The sequence below is a fragment of the Berghia stephanieae genome, chromosome 9, assembly GCF_034508935.2.
Source record: "Berghia stephanieae isolate SIO BIC M18660-M18661 chromosome 9, UCSD_Bste_1.3, whole genome shotgun sequence".
NCBI lineage: Eukaryota > Metazoa > Mollusca > Gastropoda > Nudibranchia > Aeolidiidae > Berghia > Berghia stephanieae.
In genome coordinates, this window is record NC_088368.1 from 12,740,532 (window position 1) to 12,768,031 (window position 27,500).

Here is a 27,500-nt window from a genome sequence, read left to right on the forward strand (position 1 = left end):
TTAACTAGTTGACGGCTGTTCTCTTGAAAATCACGAATCTAAAACTTCACAAAGTCTCAGGTTTGAGAGATTTTGTCAATATGAGGGTCTTTTGACCGATCGATATTTGAAGGACGAATTTTCTGACTAAATTTTTTAATGCGTGCATTTCCAGAGTACAGCAGTTAACTGAGAGGTGGATGGTAGTGGTTGATTCGGGTTGGGGTGGGGGGGGGGGGGGGGGGGTGGGGGGGGGGGAGGGGGGGGAGGGGCGTGTGGAAAGGGGGGGGGGTAGGTTAATAGAATTAAGAAGAATCTCAAAGAAAAATAATATTGTTGTTGTTTAAAGCGATACTTAAAATTCAATTTGTTGTTTTTAAAAATGTATGAATTTGGCGGTGAACTAGCAGCACCATGTTGGATAAAGTTGTAATAAATGCTTTTAATTGGGTGGAGCAAAGCAGGAGGTGTTAGTTTTCGGGGTGGTGGTGTTGGCTGGGTGTGCTTGTTTTGGAAGATGGAGATATAAGAAGATGAGGAGGAGGAGGAGGAGGAGGAAGAGGAGGAGGAGGAGGAGGAGGAGGAGGAGGAGGAGGAGGAAAAGGAGGAGGAGGAGGAGGAGAAGAAGAAGAAGAAAAAGAAGGAGAAGAAAATGAAGAAGAAGAAGAAGAAGAAGAAGAAGAAGAAGAAGAAGAAGAAGAAGAAGAAGAAGAAGAAGAAGAAGAAGAAGAAGGAGGAGGAGGAGGAGGAGGAGGAGGAGGAGGATGTTGAGGAGGAGGAGGAGGAGGAGGAGGAGGAGATGATGGTGGTGGAAGTAATTGTTGTGTTTGTATTGTTGGTGGAAGAGGATGAAGAAGAGGAAAAGGAGAGGAGCTGATGTGAATGTCTACCTGGCTACAGAGGCAGGGGCAGGTATTTTAAGTGTTGTTAGCACAAAAAGGACTCCTACGGGCGACTGATACTGTATGAAATGGAAATAGCGTTCCACATGGTGTATTGGAAGAATACGCGGGCTCTTTCATAATTAACCGAAAAATGCCTGTAAAATCCGCGTTTTTTATGCTATCAACAAAATTCTTGCACGTGTTCATACCTTGACTCGTCCTTCATTTCTCTACGTAACAGCCAAGTCTGTCGACACACTTCTGCCAACGACGCACCATGGAATAGATACCCTCTCGGTAGAAATTTCCGTCAAGGTTTTGTAGCCATTTCCGCACATGGTCAACAAGCTCTTCATCAACATCAAAACGCTTTCCTGCCAGCTCACGTTCCAGTGGCCCAAAGAGGTGATAATCAGATGGTGCGAGGTCTGGACTTTGTGGTGGGTGTGGCAAAATCTCCCATCCATATTTCTCTAGCCAACCTTGCGTCACTCGTGCTGTGTGGGGTGTAGCGTTGTGGTGTTGCAAAATGACCCCGTTGGTCAACTGCCCTGGGCGCTTTCTGCGAATGGCCTCCCTAAGCTTGTCAAGAGTTTGGCAGTACCTTGCAGCATTGATTGTTTCTCCAGGTTGTAAGGTTTCGAACAGAATAACACCACGACTGTCCCAGAAAACAGTTCCCATTATTTTCTTTGCTGACCGCATGACTTTGAATTTCTTCGCGACAGGTGAGGATGGATGTTTCCATGTCATCGAATCTTGCTTTGTTTCTGGGGTGCAATGGTGCAACCAAGTCTCATCACCGCTGACTATGCTGTCAAGAAAAGTTACATCGTACCCTAGAAAGTCTCCGCCGGCGTTGGCAGTATGCCCGTGAACCCTGCGTGGGCTCTTGCTTCTTCTCAAAAGCTCCTTGCAGATGTCCAATCTTTGTTCTTTATGATTGTCTGTCAATCTTGCGCGGACTTTTCTGTAGCTAAGTTCATCAAATACAATTCTATGGGCAGAAGTTTTCGAAATTTCAGGACTGCTTGCGATTTCATGAAGTTTCAACCTCCTGTCTTGACGAATAAGCTCATCAATTCGCTTCACATTGTCTTCTGACCTCGCAGTTATCGAACGCCCTCTCCCTTCCCTGTCTGTCAAGTCGGAATGGCCGGCTTCAAACAAATTAAACCAGTGATAGACTTGTGTACGGCTTATAACATGCTCACCATATACACTCTGAAGTTCTTTATGAATTTCGGTAGGATTCAGACTTTTGGCGTTCAAAAAACGTATGACAGCTCTGATTTCCTCCTTTGACCAAGTTTCAAGGTGGGCCGCCATCTTTAAAATCGTGTAGAAATTCATTGTGCAAAATGATGCACTTCATAATTTCTGGGAATATCCGTAAGAAAATAAGGAATATCATGTCGTTTACAGAATTAAAAAATCTCCACTGGTTGCTGAGCAATGGGCATTTTTCGGTTATTTCTGAAAGAGCCCTCGTACATGAAACAATGTGAAGCGCTTTAAACATGGTTACTCCGTGGAAATGCGCAGTATGAATATTCATATTTATATTATTATTCAGACATAATATATAGTAAATTAAACTCCCCGAGAGGATAATAATAATGATGATGATGATGATGATGATGATGATGATAATAATAATAATAATAATAATGATAATAATAACATTAATAATGATAATTATATTAATAATATTAATATAGACAAGATTGGGCTCAATAATCTTAATGGATATTTAATTCTTTCTAAAACTGTTATTGTTTCTATCTAATCACTGTCGTTTGACTGGCTTTGGAGCAGTTTAATGTTTATATAAAATACCACCATTTTAATGCCATTATAATTATATTATGTCGCCTTTTACAGTGAATGGCGATACCGATACTAATTTGATAGCGTTATATCCGGATTAATCCTAACGATAAACAAATTTACAACGCCATTCCAAAGTTGTCTGAAAAAAACACGTTTTTAAGATTTTAGCCAGACCATCTTTTTTACGAATGTCTATCAACTAAAATGAACCTCGTCTTGCCAAAAACTCTCAAACCCGGGACTTCCTCAAGACTTCATTGAAGTCTCAGGTTTGAGAGTATTTGACAAGGTGGGATGTCATTTCAATCAATCTATATTTGAAGAACGAGTTTTCTGGCTAAAGTTTAAAAACGTGTATTTTTTTGTTGTTCAGAATACCTCAGTATTGACACATCCATTCTGATGAGACACAACAACGCCCATCAAGGAAATTAAACGCTGTAATTTCCTTTATCTACCTCCAACCCCGGGGAAAGCCAGATGTACTGAACCTCCATACGTTGTGCAAACGGCTTTATCATTCTCGACAATAATCTGTTTGTTTTGTTGTTTTTTTTATTTCAAATATTAATTGATTTAATGGACCCTCATGAGGTCAAACATTTTAAGCCCGAGATAGCGGGTTTAGGAGTTTATTAGAAGTTGAGGCTCGTGTTGATTTCATGGTATTTGAAGTGACAAATTTCCTGTAGAAAATAAGAAAGAGAGAGAGAGAGAGAGAGAGAGAGAGAGAGAGAGAGAGAGAGAGAGAGGGGGGGGGGGGGGGGGGGAAGAGTGTGTTAAAGAAAACCCTCAAAACAAAACCGAAAACAAAACACGAAAGTAAAACACAATAAAACAACCATCCCACCAAAAAAAAAAAAAAAAAAAAAAACAAAAAAAAAAACAACAACAACAAAAATCCAACAACAAAAACAAAACACAAGTAAAAAACACAACAGCAACAAAGCATACACACGGACAAAAAAAAAAATTAAAACAAAAAGAAAGAAACAAAACAAAACCTATTTATCTTTCTATATATCTATCTATTTATCTTTCTATATATCGAACTATCTATCTATCTATTTATCTACCTACCTACCTGTCTATCTATCTATCAAACAATATATATATATATATATATATATATATATATATATATATATATATATATATATACTTAAAAATGAAAACTGATGTGCATGAGAAGCTAGATATCTATATTAAAATGTGCACATTTAATGCAATAATAATGATCAATATGTGCGCAAAGAATAGGTGGCACAAGTTCTCAAATCTATCCTATCAATTCCGACAAGGTACCAGATCGACGGACTGGACAACATATTATTATGTATGCTCCTATTCAAAACCAGCATCAAATAGGGGATGAAAGTCGTGACGTCACACCTTCTACTCTTCCGGTTATAAAATCATTGGAAGTGTGTATGTAACCAGTCCTTCAAAAGGTGACGTAATTATTTTAGTGGCAGGATGGAGAGGCAGATTCTAAGAATTGGATTCAACAGTCTGATGTCACGTCGCCCAGCAACGGCGGCCATCATGGTTCTAAACAAAGAAAATCTGTACTTTTTATTCTTCATGCTGGCTAGAAATTTTCATATGTCTTGTGATCAGAATGTGTAAAAGTCAAAATATATTTCAGATTTGTAATGATTTTTTTCCCCCTCTGGATACGCTTTTATGCTCGTCGGAGAAATATTTCATAAGGGCGAACGCCATTGTTCCGATAGTTTAGAGCCAGTTACTAAGTTACAATGCGTCATTACGAGGGAAGTGACGTTACGACTGTTGAAGAGTATTACGGGACGTAAATGAACGAGGATGGATAATCTTTATTGACGACCAGTATATAGATAGAACGAAGTTGACGTCACTCAGTCTTTGTTATTGTTTTTTTTTTTTGTCACCCGTGTTTATGAGTTATTTTCAGTAAACTGTATTAACCAGACTATAAAGTTTAAGATTACACATAGTTTTGTATGTTGATCCGTTATATTTCCGGATGGCAATGTTGTGAGTTACTTGGCCAAGCGAACAGTATCTATATTTAAACTATATAGAGAGTTCTATTCAATAGTTCAACCAATGGAATCACTTGTTTGGCTGAGCTCTACTAACGACATCTCATTAGACGCTTCGAAAGAAAAAGAAAAAAAACCCGAAAAAAATGACGTCGAACTATAAGTCTTCGATGGTTCTAGTGTCAGGCTAAACATAGTATGCGCTTGGCTAAGAAGCTCATAACATTGCCATCCGGAAGTATAACGGACCAACACACAAAAATGTATGTATCCATGAACGTTTATAGATAGTATGCAGATGACGTCACTCAGGCCTTTGTTATTGATTTTGCCATCCGCGTTTGTGAGTTGTTCTCACTAAACTGCATTAACCAGACTATAAAAGTTCATGGTTACACAGAGTTTGTGTGTTGGTCCGTTATACTTCCGGATGGCAATGTTGTGAACTCCTTGGCCAAGCGCATTCTATCTATAGATAGTATGCAGATGACGTCACTCAGGCCTTTGTTATTGTTTTTGCCATCCGCGTTTGTGAGTTGTTCTCACTACACTGTATTAACCAGACTATAAAAGTTCATGGTTACACAGAGTTTGTGTGTTGGTCCGTTATACTTCCGGATGGCAATGTTGTGAACTCCTTGGCCAAGCGCATTCTATCTATATATAGTATGCACTTGGCTAAGAAGCTCATAACATTGCCATCCGGAAGTATAACGGACCAACACACAAAAATGTATGTATCCATGAACGTTTATAGATACTATGCAGATGACGTCACTCAGGCCTTTGTTATTGTTTTTGCCATCCGCGTTTGTGAGTTGTTCTCACTAAACTGTATTAACCAGACTATAAAAGTTCATGGTTACACAGAGTTTGTGTGTTGGTCCGTTATACTTCCGGATGGCAATGTTGTGAACTCCTTGGCCAAGCGCATTCTATCTATAGATAGTATGCACTTGGCTAAGAAGCTCATAACATTGCCATCCGGAAGTATAACGGGACCAACACACAAAAATGTATGTATCCATGAACGTTTATAGATACTATGCTGATGACGTCACTCAGGCCTTTGTTATTGTTTTTGCCATCCGCGTTTGTGAGTTGTTCTCACTAAACTGTATTAACCAGACTATAAAAGTTCATGGTTACACAGAGTTTGTGTGTTGGTCGGTTATACTTCCTGATGGCAATGTTGTGAACTCCTTGGCCAAGCGCATTCTATCTATAGATAGTTCGAAGATGACGTCACTCAGGTCTTTGTTATTGTTTTTTTGCCATCCGCGTTTATGAGTAATGCTCACTGAACTGTATTAACCCGACTATAAACGTTCATGGATACACACAGTTGTGTGCGGACCAACACACAAAAATGTGTGTATCCATGAACATTTATAGTCAGGTTCAGTGAGCATTACTCATAAACGCGGATGGCAAAAACAACAACAAAGACCTGAGTGACGTCATCTTCGAACTATCTATAGATAGAATGCGCTTGGCCAAGGAGTTCACAACATTGCTATCCGGAAGTATAACCGACCAACACACAAACTCTGTGTAACCATGAACTTTTATAGTCTGGTTAATACAGTTTAGTGAGAACAACTCACAAACGCGGATGGCAAAAACAATAACAAAGGCCTGAGTGACGTCATCTGCATACTATCTATAGGTTAAAGTGGCTATGGTTCTCGCATAGCCATCGTTAACATATAGATAGTATGCAGATGACGTCACTCAGGCCTTTGTTATTGTTTTTGCCATCCGCGTTAGTGAGTTGTTCTCACTAAACTGTATTAACCAGATTATAAACGTTCATGGTTACACAGAGTTTGTGTGTTGGTCCGTTATACTTCCGGATGGCAATGTTGTGAACTCCTTGGCCAAGCGCATTCTATCTATAGATAGTATGCGCTTGGCCCAGAAGCTCATAACATTGCCATCCGGAAGTATAACGGACCAACACACAAAACTGTGTGTATCCATGAACGTTTATAGTCTGGTTAATACAGTTCAGTGAGCATTACCCATAAACGCGGAGGGCAAAAAAGAATAACAAAGACCCGAGTGACGTCATCTTCGAACTATCTATAGATAGTATGCAGATGACGTCAGTCAGGTTTTTGTTATTGTTTTTGCCATCCGCGTTTGTGAGTTGTTCTCGCTAAACTGTATTAACCAGACTATATAAGTTCATGGTTACACAGAGTTTGTGTGTTGGTCGGTTATACTTCCGGATGGCAATGTTGTGAACTCCTTGGCCAATCGCATTCTATCTATATTGCCTGACACAAGAACCCTCTAGGACCTATAGTTTGACGTCATTTTAAAGGCTTGTGCTGCGTCTAGTGAGTTGTCTTTAGTAGTGGCCAAGGAAACACGTGATTCCATTGGTTGAAGTATTGTATACAACGCACGATTTATTTTCTTTTGCGCTCAAAGGCTTATCTTTTGACGTCATTTTTTGGTCAGTGTCAGGCTATAAGTTTACGATGGCCACGGTTCGAGTGTCAGACTATAGATAGTATGCAGATGACGTCACTCAGGCCTTTGTTATTGATTTTGCCATCCGCGTTTGTGAGTTGTTCTCACTAAACTGTATTAACCAGACTATAAAAGTTCATGGTTACACAGAGTTTGTGCGTTGGTCCGTTATACTTCCGGATGGCAATGTTGTGAACTCCTTGGCCAAGCGCATTCTATCTATAAGTTAACGATGGCTAAGCTAAGACCCACTCGGACTTATCTTTTGATATCTTTTATTAGGTGTGTGCAGCTCCAAGTGAGTTGTCGTTAGTCGTGTTCAATGAAACGAATGATCCCATTGGTTGAACTATTGAAGACAATGCACGATTTGTTTTCTTTTGTGGCCAAAGACTTGTCTTTTGACGTAATATTTTGGTCAGTGTCAGGTATAAGTTAACGATGGCGACGATATGAGTCGGCTAACACTGACCAAGGAATGAGTTGTCTAACACAATAAATATAAAATACAAGATGTACATCGAACATTACTTTTAACATTGAACGCTTCATTTTGGAGTAATATTACTGCGTGCAGCCATTATAATAAGGATGGATAGAAGGAATTTATCGCACTGTCGCACCACAATTATCTTGTTAAAGGCGACTTTACGATCTTTGGCTTTGTACGGAACATGACGCTCGTTGAATATCTCCTTGGTGAATAAATCTATCGTAAACACTGACCAACCAAGGAAACATTCATTACCAACCGGAAGTTCAAGACTTTAATTAAAGAGATTAATGGCGCTTTAACGCACACTGTATTGATCCGTGTCAATCATGTTTACATACGGGTTATCAAAAACACCACCGATAATTTTGTCAGCCAAATCAAATAGAACTCAGTCGTTAACAGACGTAAATCATTTATTTTTTATTGTGGCACGAAATCTCTTTCCTCCAATAATATGTGATCTATCTTAACCACCACCACCACCACCACCACCACCACCACCACCACCACCACCACCACCACCACCACCACCACCACTACCACCACCACCAGCACCACCACGACCACCACCACCACCACCACCACCACCACCAGCAGCAGCACCACCAGCAGCACAACCAGCAACACCAGCACCACCACGACCACCACCACCACCACCACCACCAGCACCACCACGACCACCACCACCACCACCACCACCACCACCACCACCACCACCACCACCCACCACCACCACCACCACCACCACCACCACCACCACCACGACACGACCACACCACCACCAATCACCACCACACCAACACACCCTACCACCACCACCACCACCACCACCACCACACCACCACCACCACCACACCACACACACCAACACCACACCCACACACACCATCACCATCACCACCATGAGCAAACTGTAAAAAATAAAAATGAATTTAACAGCTTAAAAAAAATGAACAAAATTCCAACCGCAGAACATTTCGTGTTTAAAACCCTTCTTCAACCAACCACAACAACAACCACAACAACAACAACAACAACAACAACAACAACAACAACAATACATTACATGAAAACCCAGATAGAAGGCAGAGAAAAATAATCTGTCATCTCAGATGATACTCGCTTTCGACGAAGTCTGGGTTTGAGTCTCGCTCGGCGCATAGTTGAGTCCTTGGAGAAGGCCCTTTACTCACATACTCTCGCCGTAATCAGGTGCAAAATGAGTAACCTGGCCGTTAACTGCGTTGTCTCTTTCCGAAAAAAATTGTCATATCGCCTAACGGGCGTCATGTCCCAACCTCCATGGTAAACGTTGCTGTTGGCCACTGAAGCCTCGTAAAGCGCTTTGGTTACGTTTAGCGGATATTGTGATATAAAGAAGCTCATTTTTTAGTGGTAAAAACAATTCCTCATTGATTCAAACCTGAATTATAAAGTAGTGAAACCGTTGTGTACATATTAGCATGTCTGACAACAGACGCAATGAATGGCTTAAATAAACATTGTCAAGGACAATATTTCGCGTTGGTTTGAAAATATTCTCATTACAACAATGAGCCCAAAAGAATTCGAGTTATCATCATGTTTATCATCACCATCGTCATAATCACTATAACTACCACCTCTATCATCATCACCACCATCGTCATCGTCATCATCATCATCATCATCATCATCATCATCATCATCATCATCATCATCATCATCATCATCATCATCACCAACACCATCACCACCATCCATCCATCATGACAACTACATCCGGCAAGCCCAACTCCAATCATCTAAAACGTCCACCATTTTCTACCAAACGGTCTCCCTAATCCCCCCCCCCCCCCCCCCCCTCCCTTCCATACCCCTTCCGTCTCCGGCCCTAAACCAAAACCCACAACAATAGCGGTTTCCTTAAAAAGGAAACCTTTCTTCCTAAGTAAAAAAATACAAAAAAACGCTACTCCACCAGTAACTAACAAAACACTTTATTTTAACTTTCACCAGAAAACATTACTTGAAAATTCGATCAATTTTGATAATTCCAAACTTGTCAAAAGTGTCAACTGAGATACTGCTCAGGTACTTGTTTTGACTCACAAGTTTGATTCATTCCACCAAAATGTGTGGGTCAATCTTAATGGACCAATGCTTGAATCAAGTAAATTTTTTTTTTTTGGAGAAATTAATAATAAATTGTTTGCCAGTGAACACTTTTTCTATCAATTTAACAGCCATTAATCAAATTTACCGCCAAACTCGTATCCATTTTTTAAAACTCATTACATTAGACATGTTTCACTCCCTTAACATTTTCCAGCCAATTTTTGAAATTACTGATATTAATATCATTTAGTCCTTAATTAAATTAGCTTTTATGAAAAATATACATTATCATAATTAGAATTTTCTCATTATTGCGACTTGGCACGGAATCGTGACGGGAAAAGTGCTGAAAGATTACAATCCATTAACATAAACCAGTGGTGATTGTTATAATTTATTCATTCTAATATTTTCCACGTCACTATAGTCGTAGCCATCGTAAAGTTATAGCTTGACACTGACCAAAAAATGACGTCAAAATCCCACCAAAAAAAAAAAAAAAAAAAAGACAAATCGTGAGTTGTATTCAATAGTTCAACCAATGAAATAACTTGTTTCCATGAGCTCTACTAACAACACTAGACGCTACACAAACCTAAAAAAATGACGTCAACCTGCCAGTCCTAGAGGGTTCTAGTGTCAGGCTGTATGTTATCGATGGCTACACTACAGTATGTACCTTTTTACGTATTACCAACACTTTTGTCCTTCTGAGTCATACGACACATTGAAACGGAGTGTACAACAGTTTCTATATCATAAATAAATCGGACAATAACAATTGATTGCTACCCTTTGGATAGGACGCTAATCAAAAAGTACTTTCCGCCAGATGAAACAGACCCAGCTTCCCAATCACTTCTGGAAAAAACAACAACACTTATAACTTGAATTACGTGGTTAAAAAACTTAATTTTAACACCCCCCCCCTCCCCCCAAAAAAATCGTTAAGGGAAAGTTTGCGCATTCAAACAAACTCGCTACATAATATATTATATCAAAACCTACACATATAAACAATGGGGACTATATGGCATTGTGGTCTTGTGGTATGGCACTTTCTTTCGGATCGGAAAGTCTTGGGTTCGAGCCTCGCTCAGCGCATAGTTCAGTCCTTGGAAAAGGCTCTTTACTCACATTCTCTCACCGTACTCAGGTGTAAAAGGAGTACCTGACCGTTAACAGCGTTGTCTCTGTCAAAAAAAAAAATGAAATATCGCCTAATAGGCGTCATGTCTCGTTCTACATGTTAAGTGTTGCTGTTGGTCAGGGACCCTTTTTAAAGTGCTTTGAGCTCGTTTAGTGGATATTGCCCGACATAAAAGCTCAAGTTTAAAAAAAAAATGTGTGTTGGTCCGTTATACTTCCGGATGACAGTGTTGTGAGTGTTTCTTAGCCAAGCGCACAACATCGAAAGGTACTTAATAAAATAAAAAAAAGGCTGGTTAAAAACAATAACAAAGAAATGAGTGTCGTCAATTTCGTTCTATCTATAGATAGTATGCGCTTGGCTAAGCAGCTCACAACATTGCCATCCGGATGTATAACGGACCAACACACAAAACTGTGTGTATCCATGGACGTTTATAGTCGGGTTAATACAGTTCAGTGAGCATTGATCTGTATTCACCCGACTATAAACGTTTATGGATACACACAGTTCTGTGTGTTGGTCCGTTATACTTCCGGATGGCAATGTTATGAGCTTCTTAGCCAAGCGCATACTATCTATATGTAGTGATACTACTTAATAAAAAAGAATTTGTGAGAAAAGCAATAACAAAGAGATGAGTATCGTCAATTTCGTTCTATCTTTATATCCGTTTCAACGCTCGAGTATGATGTGGCTGAAACCCAAAACCCGCGTCATCCCCCACTGTAGAAGGAGTTTTTTTTTTTTTTGGTGGGTGAGTAGTTGTGAGTTGTGATTCGGGTGGCAGCTCGGCTCGGCAAAGTGACGAGTCACAACCACGACAACGACGAGGACACGAAGAGGACGTGCCGAGAGGTGAGTGCTATAAATTTGCGAGTGACGGGAGTGAGTAGACGTGACAAGTTCAACACGATTATCGTGAGACGCTGGCCATAAAACTCTGGAGGAAAGATCAGTGAAGTGAGACTTTGTTAGAATTTTGGAACAAAAACGAAGAAACACGCAGAGAAAGAAATCGTTATTGTTTAGGTAAGTTTTTAAGACTTCTTATCTATACGTGACCCACCTGCTCTACGAGATGGTAATAGGTCGGTGTGAATAGGGAAGAAAGATGTGATGTCAAAAAAAACAAAACAACAAAAAAAACTGGTTCTTATTTCATTGGAAGTGTAAAACTAATCATCCGAAGGATTGAATACATGACTTGATGATCTTTTGGTTTCAAAATGATGGCATTTTATTTTCTAGGTTAAATAAAGTTTTTTTTAAAAAGTTGAGATTTTATATAGGGCAATATCCACTAAACGTGATTAAAGCGCTTTACAAAGCGAACAAAGCGCTTTTGTAAATATATAAATATATGCTGGTCGTCAATAAAAGTCATCCATCCTCACTTTTTTTACGTCCCGTCATTTTTAGAATCTGCTTTATACATCAGATATATTATCTATTTATTTATTTATTTATTTTTTTTTCAAGTTGTATTTGTGCTGCTTTGTGGCCGAGAGGTATGACTCTCAACCTAGGAGCTGTCGATCCTGATTCGAGTTCCGTTGTCGGCGGTGCAAAATTAATTCCTTGGGAAAGACCTTTTGCTTTCATTTTCCCACGAGAATAGTTGGACATGACAACACAAAATATGAATAGATAAATAGATAAGCGATAATGATTTATACATTTACAGTAAAACATTATGCTCTAAGTGCTTTATATCCTTTATGACCAGAGTATGGGCTCGGGTACATGATTATGAATATATAGATAAATAAATGATAACGATTTATACATTTACGGTAAATCATCATGCTCTAAGTACTTTATATATTTTATGACCAGAGTAATGGCTAGGGTCCATAGATTTAACATTGAACGACGCAAACCCCAATTTGGTCGCAATACAGTTTTCTGTGAAAATATCAAATTAAGAAATTAAGGAGCAGGCACCTGTGCAAAATAAAGATCTGAACAAGTGTGTATGAAAGGTGCCAGACAAAGCAAGAAAGTAAAATACAAGAAAAAAGGACCCCAAAAAATGAGTCGACCCCGACTGAGGATCGAACCCCAGGCCTTCTGATTACCGGCCAGACGTGCTAACGTACATTGTTACTTTAGCAGAGTGGGCAAGGGCATTTATTTTTATTTACAGGTGTTGCATGCAGTGGCGTGGGGCCATTGGATCGAATGGTGCCAGGCACCGCACCAATCTTTTTAAAATCATTAACAGCATAATTTAATTAAAATAAAACTGAGAGATTATAACTTCACTGTCTTTCGCCAACTCGCCAACAACATACTGCCTTTTTAGTCTCCGCTCTATTCAAGATTCCGATTCACGCACTGCGCCGACTCGTGTGTTGGTGACATCGCTGCCGTGGTGCAAAGCAATCCAAGCTCCATTTAATGCTCTATCCATTAGTATCGCTACAGCTGATTGGGCGAGAAACTGGGTCGAATTATACTATCTTCAAATAGCGGAAAAACCCTCGGCTTGTGCCAGGATCTGAGAGCTCCACCGTTGGACTGGGGGGATGCGCCAATGTTACATCATTTACGTCATAATTAGGGTAACTTCGGCCATCCAAATTATTACATTAACTGTCAAAAACACTGATCATTGTCAAGTTTTTTTGTAAGCAGCAAAGAGAAACAACATAAAACTTAAAAATATGACATATTAACCCCCCCCCCCCCCCAACCGCAATTTCACGATTATTAAATAAAGTAATTGTATGCAACGAAGCATTGTGGACGAATTTACCAACATATTTCTTGCTTGTAGTGCCGAGTTGATGGTTACATGTGTATGAGTGTTTATATGTGTGTATTTGTGTGTGTGTGTATGTGTGTGTGTGTGTTTGTGCGTGTGTATTTGTGTCAGTCAGAGAGAGAGAAAGCGAAGATTGTCAACAGTTATACTTTGGTGTGTTGTTTGATTTCTAAAGTAGTTAAGTGGAGTGATTTTTTCTTTGTGGCTTGTTGTTTTCATGAATTATTTGTTTTTGTGAGTTTTGTCCACTTGTGGACACTATCGACCCCCCCCCCCTCTTAATCGTATTCACTGTTTTAGAAGTTTGTTTCTTCTTCTAATAATGGCACCACCATATGCCGTCAATACGCCACGCCGCTGGTTGCATGTCATCCTAAACTCAAATTGATTATTATTATCACCATCACCACCACTAACACCACTAACACCTCCATCACCACCACTAACACCACTAACACCACTATCACCTCCATCACCACCACCAACACCACTAACACCACTATCACCTCCATCACCACCACTAACACCACTAACACCACTAACACCACTAATACCACTATCACCTCCATCACCACCACCAACACCACTAACACCACTATCACCTCCATCACCACCACTAACACCACTATCCCACTATCATCCCCATCACCACCACCAACACCACTATCACCTCCATCACCACCACCAACACCACTATCACCTCCATCACCACCACCAACACCACTATCACCTCCATCACCACCACCAACACCACTATCATCCCCATCACCACCACCAACACCACTATCACCTCCATCACCACCACCAACACCACTATCACCTCCGTCACCACCACCAACACCACTATCACCTCCATCACCACCACCAACACCAACACCTTCGTTCCTCGGAGAACCCGATTTTGTTTTAGCATAATAACATTACTATTAAGAGACATCTCTATGTATTTTAACTCACTCAACCCTAACACCGTCTATCGTCTATATCCGTAGTTTACCTGGGTTACCTTTACCCCATGCCTATTTATTACATTTTTCTGAGACAAATTATAGGCATTGTATCAAAGCTAATGTTTTTTAGTTTTTGCATGTTAATGGTAGTTGAATAAAACTATCTAAATATGTACATGCTCATTTTAATACATTTTCCCAATTTTGAAAAACAGCAAGAATCTCTAGGATTGAATGAGTTAATATTTTCTAAAAAATAACATGCAAGAGTCTAGGAAACGATTTTCTCCCGTGCGCATCCGGCTGTATGAAAGGTAGATTTTGAGGTGTAATCTAAAAAAAAAAATATATAACTTTTACATAGGGCAATATCCACTAAATGTGCTCAAACGGCTTTACAAGAGGTCCCTGGCCAACAGCAACATTTAACATGTAGGACGGGACATGACGCCTGTTAGGCGATGTTATATTTTTTTCGGACAGAGACAACGCTGTTAACGGCCAGGTACTCAATTTACACCTGAGTGCGGTGAGAGAATGTGAGAAAAGGGCCTTTTCCAAGGACTCAACTATGCACCGAGCGCGAGGCTCGAACCCAGGACCTTCCAATCCAAAAGCGAGTGTCATACCACTAGACCACATAGCCGCACAAGAAATGACATGGGTGAGGGCATTGGAGGGATAGAATAAAATTATTATTATCATATATTTGAAATGCCGATCTCATCCCAATGCTTGCTCACAAGGTTGCACAGCGTATTGAGTTGCATTGGGAACTTTGTTCGAAACTCCAGACTTCGAAGAGTTAAAAAATACTAATATTTAACAGTTTTCATTTTCCAATGTCAAGGACTAAAATTAAAAGGAGAAAAAATATAACAAAAAAACCCACAAACAACAAAAACAAACAAAAGAAACAAAAACAAACAAACAAACCCCCCCCCCCCCCCGCAAAAAAAAAAAAAACAAAAAAAAATCAAAAAACAACAACAACAAAAAAAAAAAAAACGAAAAAAAAAAAACAAAACAAAAAACAAAACAAAAACCAGCAAATGGATTTCGCTCTCCTGGACATTTTGCCACCCAAAGTCTCCAATCGATATCATGATCAAATGTTAGTATATCAGGAAACAGTCGATAGGTTTGCTAACCTTTGGATAGGACGATGATAGTCTATCGCAAAATAGTTACCTCTGATCTAACATACCCATCTACCCAATTACTGCTGGGAGGACAACTGGGGTTCAGAAAAAAAAAAAATCAACTTCACCTGGGATCGATATTTGTCCCTTTGCGTATGAAGCGAGTGCTCTACCAACTGAGCTATCGGGAACCCTTAGAACTCGTTGAGCCTGTTTCAATAATCCCAAGGGATATTGCACAGTTTTTAAATTGATTTGTATTTGTGTGTATTTGCGGTCTTGTGATATGATATGATATATTATGCCATCGATGGGTAGGACCCTGGTTCCTGTCCCACTGTTGGGTCATTAGAAAAGAGTCTTTACTCACATCTCTGTATTGATGCTTTGCGTTTATAAAAAAAAACCCCAAAACAAACACACAAAATAAAAACAGCACATCATAACATCCGCCAGCCAGATAAAACGTACCCACACTCAAAACAACGTGTAACCTTAGACGTTAATCATTTGATTAAAACAATTTAGTGGGAACTACTCATAACAATGACTGGTTAACCCTCTACCTCAGGGGGCAGCGTGGCTCAGTGGTATGGTCTTTGCTTCTTACCCGAAAAGTACCGAGTTCAATCACACGCCGCTGCGTTGTGTGGCCTTGAGCAAGTCACCCCACCCTAGATCACTTTGCGGCGCTGCTCTGCGGCTGACGCCTGGGTTATTCCAGTCTTCCCTTGGAATAGACCCTAAAGACAAATTTCCCATTTGGGATGAATAAAGGAAATTTTTAAATTTTTATTTTATTTTTCTTACCACGTACAGCAAAATCGTAACATTTGTTACGACACAATATACATTTTTTATTATTCAGATTTATTTTGTGCATCACAAACGTTGAAGAATGATCTTTGTTTAATTAATAAGAACATAAAGTTGTTTTGTAGAGAGATTGTTTGAGTTTTAAAAAAATCAATTTTTCTGCTTGGTAAGCCAGCCATTTTGGGAAATACTGAAAAGGATCGGTAAGGACAGACTTAAAAACATTAACAAAGAGCTGAGTGATGTCAATTTCGTTGTATCTGATGTCCGAAAAAAAATATATTAACGCCTTACAGACTTTACGCCTCGTCCTTCATTGGAAGGGTCCGGGCTCCGCGTAACCTTTTTTTTTTCGACAGAGACAACTCTTGTTTCCGACCAGGTACTCGTTATACACACAAATGATGTGAGAGAATGCGAGTATCAAATCCTTTTCTAAGAACTCAACATTGCGCTTCCTATTATGTGATTCGGACCGAGGACCCACAGGTCGGAAGTCGAACGTCATACCACGTGACTACAAAGCCGCATCAATTTACTAAATTACGTCGATATGAATTTGTCTTTAGTTCCTCGTTCATTGTCCAATAGGGAAGAAAAGAGTGATGTCAAAAACAGGTTCCTATTTCATTGGAAGTGTAAACCCACTCTTCCGGAGGACTGACTACATACCATGTGGAATTCATCTTCTGGTTTTAGAGTAATGGTATCTTATTTTCTAGTCTAAATAATATATACTGGTCGTCTATGAAGATCCTCCATCCTCACTTTTTTACGTAATGCTAAGAATCTGCTCATATATCCAGCTACTAAAATAGTTATGCCAACTTTATGAAACCTATTCATGATTAGAACTCGAAGGACTGATTACATACGTAGTCCCCATGATTTAGGAACCAAAAGAGTAGAGGGTTTGATGTCACGACTTTTATTCCCTATTTTCACGTAGTTTATCTATATGCATTTTTGTTTTGCTGTCGATCTTAGCCTAAGCCTTTGGAAACGTATTGATGCTATGCGTTTAGGAAAAATACTCATCACATCCGCCAACCGGATATAACGTACCGAGCATCAAAACTTTGTGTAACCTTGAACATTTACAGTTTGTTAAATAGAATTTAGTGAGAAGTAATAATCACAAAAATGGCTGTTCAAAAAGAATAACAAAGTGAAGTCAATTTCGTCCATTCTATAACGTTTATTGTCTGACAGGTTTAAATCATTGAATGAATATTCTTGATGTCACTCAGAACTTTGTTAGATTGTTTTTTGGGTGATTCGTTCTCAACAAAGTCCCTCCAACTCATTATAAACGATTAAGGTTACACACAACTTTCATGTGAGTATCATAACTGAACGCATTCTGTTGATGTCCATTCATATTAATCAAGAGAGAGAGAGAGAGAGAGAGAGAGAGAGAGAGAGAGAGAGAGAGAGAGAGAGAGAGAGAGAGAGAGAGAGAGAGAAACTAGCTTAAGGAGAATTCAAATTATTAACGGAACTGTAAATAAAATCCTTGGAACAATATCAAACATGTAACGAAAAAGGCTACATGTGTGCTTGATAAAGGAAAAAAAATCAACTCCGGATATTCTAATTATGACTAAATTTATATGCAAAGGGTATTCAACGGTCAGCTGGCCTCAATGACCCTTTAACTCACTGAGACCTAGAGATTTTTGCTACTTTTCGAAATGGGAAAACATGTATTAAAAATAAACATGGTTTTATTCAACTACCATTAACACGCAAAAACTAAAAACATTAGCTTTGATACTACGCCTATAATTTGTCTCAGGAAAATGTAATAAATAGGCATGGGGTAAAAGTAACCCGGGTAACCTACGGGGATATTCGGTGTTAGGGTTGAGTGAGTTAAACGACATGAAGATGTGTCTTAATCACCTCACGGCAGGGGAGTTAGTACAGGACTAATGGATGGACAAAATGACCACAGAATTATTCATCAAGATACCAATTTATCGTGCAGTCAATAACGAAGTACTTTTCTCACATTAACAAGTTAACTGCCGTACTCTGGACAAATTCGTATTTAAAACTTTGGCCAGAAAATTCCTCCTTGAAATATCGAACGATTTAAACGAACCTCATCTTGGCAAAAACTCTCAAACCTGGGACTTCGCACATGATGCACTCCAACCTGCGTGCACATAAAATCTGAAAGTTTAATGACGAAACACACTTAATTGTGAGTTTGATTTATTCTCTCCTCACTGAACATTTTCAGTATTTTTTCCAAAATGTCATATCTAGCTATTCAACACAAAAATTGATTTCTTTACACTTGAACTCAGAAGCAAAAAGAACATACTTGACGTCTATACTTAATTTTGTGCAGAAAAACAAACTTGACAAAACAGCATCAAGTTCTTATCGCTATAGACAGTTCGAAGATGACGTCACTCAGGTCTTTGTTATTGTTTTTTGCCATCCACGTTTATGAGTAATGCTCACTGAACTGTATTAACCTGACTATAAACGTTCATGGATACACACAGTTTTGTGTGTTGGTCCGTTATACTTCCGGATGGCAATGTTATGAGCTTCTTAGCCCAGCGCATACTATCTATAACCTCCTGCTACCGGATCAGCACGTTGCCGTCGTGCAGGAGCTCGAGTGCCCCAATGACCCCGAAGGTGATACCAGCTTGGATGCAATCGTGCTGGAACAGCAACAGGATAGGGACCAGACGAAGGATGATCCAACCCGGCGTTCAGACAAGGCTTGCCTTTTCCTGACCCACACTTCTGATCATGACAGGTGACTTCCGAACCTGGATTGATACCTTGGACATAGAAGTGTAGCCGAACGATACTACTACTACTACTACTACTACTACTACTACTACTACTACTACTACTACTACTACTACTACTACTACTACTACTACTACTACTACTACTACTACTACTACTACTACTACTACTACTACTACTACTACTACTACTACTACTACTACTACTACTATCGCTATAACAAAGATTTTTCCTACAAATTTTGTGATTTACAAAATAAATTTGAAAAAGAAAATTGTTCATTGAATCGTAACGAACGTGACGATTTCCCTGTTGTTGGTAAGGAGAGGGTTAACATTGTTGTGATGGTAAATATTTGGCGTTGGTTTGAGAGTATTTCCACCACAACAATGAGCCCATAACAATGTCGATCATCAGACCTGCATATATGTTGACATGATGGCGTTTGTTGACATTAGGCCACAAATGATTAGATTAAAATAAATTCCCCTTTTTTTTCGAATTACAGGACTCACTCTTTTCATAAATTTTAACTCAAATTTTGAAAGTAAAAATTGAAAATATGAAAAAAATAGTGTGTATGAAACCGTGCCGGACAAAGCACCAAGAAAAATACATAAAAATAATCATCATTATCATTAAACAAAACAAATAAATAAACAGTAAAAAATTAGCCTGCTTTGCGTGGGAATCGAACCTCAGACCTCCTACAGGAGATTCGAATATTTCTTATCATTCTAATTTTCAATTTTCAATTTACATTTCGTGGTCTGAATCAACCTAAAATAATAGCGACGTGTGCGCTTGGCCAAGAAGCTCACAACATTGCCATCCGGAAGTGTAACGGACCAACACATAAAACTATGTGTAACCTTAAACGTTTATAGTCTGGTTAATACAGTTTAGTGAGAATTACTGATAAACGCGGATGGCAAAAAAAAAAAAAAAACAAACAAACAATAACAATAACAAAGACCAGAATGACGTCATCTTCGTTCTATCTATAGAGACGATGTGTCACAAATTTAATATTTCTGTTCATTTTTTTCAATACTTTACATTCCTTTATTTATTTTTTTTTTGGCAGCTGCTCCACTCTGACATGATACCGATTTGATGCGCTGGGTCACATATTATTTGAAATGAATGTTTTCTGGCCATTTTGACAACAACAAAAATTCATTTTGGCCTGCTATTGTTCTTGTCGATGCATGAATTATTCCAGTAGATTTATACAACAAAGAGGTGATTAACCTAGGTCTCTTTGCGTGCAAAACTAAAGATGTTATTTCCTCATTAAATCAAGATGGTCGTGGTCGCTTAAGGGTTAATCCACACCGGAGACTGACTCCGACGATCCGGCACTGCCGTCCTCTGCCGTCTTCCGGATAAAGACGTCGGGCACGCACAAAATACAAGAATAAAGAGAAGAGCCGCTAGACCTACCCATACCAAGCACCCGACGTCCTCTGCCGTTTTTTTTAGGTGCATAAATGCATAAATAAATAAATAAATAGATAAATGAATAAATAAATGCATAAATAAATAAATAGATAAATGAATAAATAAATGCATAAATAAATAAATAAATAGATAAATGAATAAATAAATGCATAAATAAATAAATAAATAAATAGATAAATGAATAAATAAATGCATAAATAAATAAATAAATAAATAGATAAACGAATAAATAAATGAATAAATAAATAGACAGATAAAGAGTTACATAAATGAATAAAAAAATAAAAAAATGACCATTATTATTTTAGAGTTTACTATGATGCTAATCAAAGAACGATTATGCCCTCGCTCTGCCCTCCCCTCACTCCCCCCCCCCCCCTCCTCCCTCCCTCCACCCCCCCCCCCCTCTCTCTCTCTCTCTCCCTCTCTTTCTGTATGTATGAGTATGTGTTTGCATGTATGTGTGGATATATCGGAGTATGGTCGAAAGAAGGAAGGGGAGGGGGGGGAGGGGGGGGGGGGCTACGGAAGAAGGACTCCCCACGGGAACGGCCTAATGGAATACAATTCATAATACTCTTCAACAGTCGCAACGTCACTTCCTTCCTAATGACGCATGGTAACTTAGTAACACTGGCTCTAAACTATCGGAACAATGGTGAACGCCCGTATGGAATATTTCCCCGACGAGCATAAAAGCGTATCCAGAGGGAAAAAAAAACCCCATAAATCTGATCATGTTTTGGCTTTTACACATTCTGATCACAAGGCATATGAAAAGGGAATGAAAAGTTCTCGCCAGCATGAAGAATAAAAAGTAAAGATTTTCTTTGTTTAGAACCAAGATGGCCGCCGTTGCCGGGCGCGTGACATCAGACTATTGAATCGTATTGATATTAAACGGTCTGGTCTTGCTCCTGGTTAACCCTTCTAATCCCGTTGTGACAAAAGGCATTATTTTCTCTCTTTATTTGACCGACATCTTTAACTTCATTTCTTTATTGATACTGTGCGTTTAGCCACAATACTCACAAAGCTATGTGTAACCATGAACTTTTATAGTCTGGTTAATACAGTTCAGTGAGAATAACTCACAAACGCGGATGGCAAATATAACAACAAATGCTTGAGTGACGTCATCTTTGAACTATCTATAGTATGAGTCCCGGGTTATTCAATGAGAGCGATCAATATTCATGTTTTCGTCCAACCAGGTCATCAATCACACGATTTGTTGCTATGCTGTACAGCGATTAGATACTTCTTAACAAATGTAAACACGCTGCTTTGTTTATGAAAGTTGTTAACGTACCCATATGTCAAGACGAACGAAAAGACCAATCGTGATGTTAGATATTTCAAAAAACTGTGAACACTTTTCACTATGTGGGTCATTTTGAGCACACTTTGCAATGTGACCATTGACCCCGAGCACACGGAAAGGTAATAAAGATCATCCCCATTCACATACAGTTGAGTGCTTACACCTTTGAAAATTACCCCAGTTATCGTATAGATAGTTCGAAGATGACGTCACTCAGGTCTTTGTTATTGTTTTTTGCCATCCGCGTTTATGAGTAATGCTCACTGAACTGTATTAACCCGTCTATAAACGGTCATGGATACACACAGTATTGTGTGTTGGTCCGTACACTTCCGGATGGCAATGTTATGAGCTTCTTAGCCAAGCGCATACTATCTATAGGTAGAATGAAGATGACGTCACTCAAGCCATTGTTATTGTATTTTGCCATCCGCGTTTGTGAGTGATTCTCACTAAATTGTATCAACCAGATTATAAACGTTCAAGGTTACACATTGTTTTGTGTGTTGGTCCGTTATACTTCCGGATGGCAATGTTGTGAGCTTCTTAGCCAAGCGCATACTATCTATAGGTAGAATGAAGATGACGTCACTCAAGCCTTTGTTATTGTATTTTGCCATTGGCGTTTGTTAGTGATTCTCACTAAATTGTATCAACCAGATTATAAACGTTCAAGGTTACACATTGTTTTGTGTGTTGGTCCGTTATACTTCCGGATGGCAATGTTGTGAGCTTCTTAGCCAAGCGCGTACTATCTATAGGTAGAATGAAGATGACGTCACTCAAGCCTTTGTTATTGTATTTTGCCATCCGCGTTTGTGAGTGATTCTCACTAAATTGTATCAACCAGACTATAAACGTTCAAGGTTACACATTGTTTTGTGTGTTGGTCCGTTATACTTCCGGATGGCAATGTTGTGAGCTTCTTAGCCAAGCGCATACTATCTATAGGTAGAATGAAGATGACGTCACTCAAGCCTTTGTTATTGTATTTTGCCATCCGCGTTTGTGAGTGATTCTCACTAAATTGTATCAACCAGACTATAAACGTTCAAGGTTACACATTGTTTTGTGTGTTGGTCCGTTATACTTCCGGATGGCAATGTTATGAGCTTCTTAGCCAAGCGCATACTATCTATAGGTAGAATGAAGATGACGTCACTCAAGCCTTTGTTATTGTATTTTGCCATCCGCGTTTGTGAGTGATTCTCACTAAATTGTATCAACCAGACTATAAACGTTCAAGGTTACACATTGTTTTGTGTGTTGGTCCGTTATACTTCCGGATGGCAATGTTGTGAGCCTCTTAGCCAAGCGCATACTATCTATAGGTAGAATGAAGATGACGTCACTCAAGCCTTTGTTATTGTATTTTGCCATCCGCGTTTGTGAGTGATTCTCACTAAATTGTATCAACCAGACTATAAACGTTCAAGGTTACACATTGTTTTGTGTGTTGGTCCGTTATACTTCCGGATGGCAATGTTGTGAGCTTCTTAGCCAAGCGCATACTATCTATAGGTAGAATGAAGATGACGTCACTCAAGCCTTTGTTATTGTATTTTGCCATCCGCGTTTGTGAGTGATTCTCACTAAATTGTATCAACCAGACTATAAACGTTCAAGGTTACACATTGTTTTGTGTGTTGGTCCGTTATACTTCCGGATGGCAATGTTGTGAGCCTCTTAGCCAAGCGCATACTATCTATATTTAGAATGAAGATGACGTCACTCAAGCCTTTGTTATTGTATTTTGCCATCCGCGTTTGTGAGTGATTCTCACTAAATTGTATCAACCAGACTATAAACGTTCAATGTTACACATTGTTTTGTGTGTTGGTCCGTTATACTTCCGGATGGCAATGTTGTGAGCTTCTTAGCCAAGCGCATACTATCTATATTTTATCCAAAAAATAGTCAAATAAAGATTTCAATTCTCCGACGACTCATAGCCAACTTGACTACTTGCCTATCACCCCACAGATCCTGAGCATCGCAAAAATCTTAATACAGACGATTAAAAAAAAAATTGCATATTGTCATATTGCCAAGCAATTCCTGCATCAGTGTTTCAGATTATTGTTGTAAATACTGACTTTTTGTGGGACTGACCTATTTGTCGGATTGGCATGTACTAATGGTAGCTTTGGAATTAGATTCAATAGTTTGATGTCATAGTGACTTTAAACAAAGAATATCGGTACTTTTTATTCTTCATGCTGGCTAGAACTTTTCATATGTCTTGTGTGATCAGAATGTGTGAAAGTCAAAACATGATCAGATTTATAATGGGTTTTTTTCCCTCTGAAGACGCTTTTATGCTCGTTGGAGAAATATTTCATAAGGGCGTCCGCCATTGTTCCGATAGTTTAGAGCCAGTTACTAAGTTACCATGCGTCATTTCGAGGGAAGTGACGGTACGACTGTTGAATCGTATTCAGGCCTCTGGAAATAAATAGTCATAGGTATGGAAAGGGCAAAATGACAGGTGATTTTCTGATTGGTTGATGTTTATTTAACACCCGAACAAAATTAGATATTTCTTGATAAACGTAAACATGCTGCTTTGTTAGAGAGTTGTAAACATACCCACGGGTCAAGCTAAACGAAATGACCTATTATTTTAAAAACTGTGAACAGTTTTCATTATGTAGGTCATAATGTGATGTCCAACGGCTCTGGTCAAATTGAGGATACATTGTTTTGTCGAAGTATAAGTACGACCCTTGCTCATATCAAGGTTACATCATTTATATGGCAAAGGCTATTAGGGCGTGGTTTATTCATTGGGATGTCAAAGGTCAGGGTTACATCATTTATATTTCATATCACAACTATAGCGTGATTTATTAATTGGGATATCAAAGGTTAGTGGGTTATAGATTGTGGTGTCAAAGGTGTGGATTACGTCTTTTAAATAGAAAGAACGAAATTGACGTCACTTAGCTCTTTGTTATTGTTTTTAGGTAACCATTTTGATGATATTTCTTTCTTTCTTAATTATATAAATCAGACTATAAATCTTTGAGGTTACACATATATTCGTGTGTTGGTACGTTAATCCGGCTGGCGAATGATGTGAGTAATTTACAATTTACACATGAGTTAAGTGAGAGAATGTGAGTAGAAAGTCTTTTCCAAGGGCTCATCTGTGAGCCGCTCAGTGCGATTTACTTCGGTGTCAAAGGTCAGGGTTATTTGTAAGTACAGATGGACATGCCCTGTGGACAAAGGTGATAGAGTGGTTGAATAGTCAGAGAATGTGTCATGTATGGATGTGTGGTCTTGTGGTATGACGCACTCCATAGGACTGAAGGACCATGGTTCGAAACCTGCCTTGAAGGCCGCATAATTGAGTCATTGGAAAAGGCTCTTTACTCACCTTCTCTCACTGTACTCAGGAGTAAAATAACTATCTGGCAGTAAACATCTCTGTCTCTGTTGAGGGAAAAATGCAATATTGCCCAAAAGACGTCATTTCCTGTCCCCCATGTTTAGCAGTGCTGGGACCCCTTGTAAAGCACTTTGAGTATAAATAGTGAACATTGCGCTATATAGATGATTAAGTTTATTTTTGTTTCCGTTTTGGTTTTAAGTTCTCTTACAGTTGATACATACAATGTATAAAATAAGAAAAATAAAACAAAATTTCATAGAGAAGAAATAGTATAAATAAAATTATGTACGAATAGAATAACGTAAACAAAGACATTGTGCAATATAAAAAGAACTGAAGTCCATTACATTAATAGTCTCGATGAAGTTTAATAAAGACTTGGTCCAATACAAAAACAACGGAAAGAAGTAAGTCCATTATATTAATAGTCTAGATGAAGTTTAATAAAGACTTGGTCCAATACAAAAACAACGGAAAGAAGTAAGTCCATTATATTAATAGTCTAGATGAAGTTTAATAAAGACTTGGTCCAATACAAAAACAACGGAAAGAAGTAAGTCCATTATATTAATAGTCTAGATGAAGTTTAATAAAGACTTGGTCCAATACAAAAACAACGGAAAGAAGTAAGTCCATTACATTAATAGTCTAGATGAAGTTTAATAAAGACTTGGTCCAATACAAAAACAACGGAAAGAAGTAAGTCCATTATATTAATAGTCTAGATGAAGTTTAATAAAGACTTGGTCCAATACAAAAACAACGGAAAGAAGTAAGTCCATTACATTAATAGTCTAGATGAAGTTTAATAAAGACTTGGTCCAATACAAAAACAACGGAAAGAAGTAAGTCCATTACATTAATAGTCTAGATGAAGTTTAATAAAGACTTGGTCCAATACAAAAACAACGGAAAGAAGTAAGTCCATTATATTAATAGTCTAGATGAAGTTTAATAAAGACTTGGTCCAATACAAAAACAACGGAAAGAAGTAAGTCCATTATATTAATAGTCTAGATGAAGTTTAATAAAGACTTGGTCCAATACAAAAACAACGGAAAGAAGTAAGTCCATTACATTAATAGTCTAGATGAAGTTTAATAAAGACTTGGTCCAATACAAAAACAACGGAAAGAAGTAAGTCCATTACATTAATAGTCTAGATGAAGTTTAATAAAGACTTGGTCCAATACAAAAACAACGGAAAGAAGTAAGTCCATTATATTAATAGTCTAGATGAAGTTTAATAAAGACTTGGTCCAATACAAAAACAACGGAAAGAACTAAGTCCATTATATTAATAGTCTAGATGAAGTTTAATAAAGACTTGGTCCAATACAAAAACAACGGAAAGAAGTAAGTCCATTATATTAATAGTCTAGATGAAGTTTAATAAAGACTTGGTCCAATACAAAAACAACGGAAAGAAGTAAGTCCATTATATTAATAGTCTAGATGAAGTTTAATAAAGACTTGGTCCAATACAAAAACAACGGAAAGAACTAAGTCCATTATATTAATAGTCTAGATGAAGTTTAATAAAGACTTGATCCAATACAAAAACAACGGAAAGAAGTAAGTCCATTACATTAATAGTCTAGATGAAGTTTAATAAAGACTTGGTCCAATACAAAAACAACGGAAAGAAGTAAGTCCATTACATTAATAGTCTATATGAAGTTTAATAAAGACTTGGTCCAATACAAAAACAAAGGAAAGAAGTAAGTCCATTATATTAATAGTCTAGATGAAGTTTAATAAAGACTTGGTCCAATACAAAAACAACGGAAAGAAGTAAGTCCATTATATTAATAGTCTAGATGAAGTTTAATAAAGACTTGGTCCAATACAAAAACAACGGAAAGAAGTAAGTCCATTACATTAATAGTCTAGATGAAGTTTAATAAAGACT

At 38.4% G+C, this 27,500-nt stretch overlaps 1 protein-coding gene across 1 annotated transcript in view; it reads left to right on the forward strand.

The window, feature by feature from the left end:
- Positions 1–11,841: 11,841 nt before the first annotated feature.
- Positions 11,842–27,500, forward strand: part of LOC144979711 (uncharacterized) — a 40,602-nt gene continuing 24,943 nt past the window's right edge. Inside the window, exon 1 of the mRNA XM_078926641.1 lies at positions 11,842–11,979. The gene's annotated coding sequence lies outside the window, so the exon portion shown is untranslated. The remainder of the gene's footprint in view (positions 11,980–27,500) is intronic.